Source organism: Staurois parvus, unplaced genomic scaffold, assembly GCF_062004578.1.
Source record: "Staurois parvus isolate SC_StPar_1 unplaced genomic scaffold, SC_StPar_1.0 ptg003893l, whole genome shotgun sequence".
Lineage (NCBI taxonomy): Eukaryota > Metazoa > Chordata > Amphibia > Anura > Ranidae > Staurois > Staurois parvus.
Window position 1 is genome coordinate 15,001 of NW_028321688.1, and position 1,177 is coordinate 16,177.

Consider the following 1,177-nt stretch of genomic DNA (forward strand, 5'->3'; position numbering starts at 1 on the left):
GGAACGTACAAGTCCCTATGTAAATTGAAAAAAAAAGAGGGGGAAAAAGGAACTGGAACGCATAAAAAAATGCACCGGAACGAGTCAAAAGCACATCAAAAACGCACCGGAACGCACACGTCCCTATTTAAATTGAAAAAAAGGAAGTGTGTGTACTGGTGCGTTATTGATGTGCTTTTGACGTGTTCCGATGCGTTTTTTATGCATTTCGGCCCCCCCCCTCCTTTTTTGCAATTTAAACAGGGAAGTGTACATTTCCGGTGCATTTTTGATGTGCTTTTGACGCGTTCCGGTGCGTTTTTTATGCATTCCAGTTTTTCCCTCCTCTTTTTTTCAATTTAAATAGGGACGTGTGCGTTCCGGTATTGATGTTCTTTTGACACATTTTGCTGCGTTTCTATGCACTCCAGTTACTTCTTTCCCCTCTCTTTTCAATTTAAACAGGAAAGTGTGCGTTCCGGTGCGTTTTTGATGTGCTTTTGACGTGTTCCGATGCGTTTTTTATGCATTTCGGCCCCCCCCTCCTTTTTTGCAATTTAAACAGGGAAGTGTACATTTCCGGTGCATTTTTGATGTGCTTTTGACGCGTTCTGGTGCGTTTTTTATGCATTCCAGTTTTTCCCTCCTCTTTTTTTCAATTTAAATAGGGACGTGTGCGTTCCGGTGCGTTATTGATGTTCTTTTGACACGTTTTGCTGCGTTTCTATGCACTCCAGTTACTTCTTTCCCCTCTCTTTTCAATTTAAATAGGTAAGTGTGCGTTCCGGTGCGTTTTTGATGTGCTTTTGACGTGTTCCGGTGCATTTTTTATGCATTCCAGTTCCCTATTTAAATTGAAAAAAAAGAGGGGAAAAAAAGGAACTGGAACATATAAAAAACGCACCGGAACGTGTCACAAGCACATCAAAAATGCACCGGAACGCACACTTCCCTATTTAAATTGAAAAAAAGGAAGTGTGTACTGCTGCATTGTTGATGTGCTTTTAACGCGTTCCGGTGCGTTTTTTATGCATTCCGGCCCCCCCTCTTTTTTTGCAATTTAAACAGGGAAGTGTACATTTCCGGTGCGTTTTTTATGTGCTTTTGACGCGTTCCGGTGCATTTTTTATGCATTCCAGTTCCTTTTTTCCCTCTTTTTTCAATTTAAATAGGGATGTGTGCGGAACGCATCAAAAGC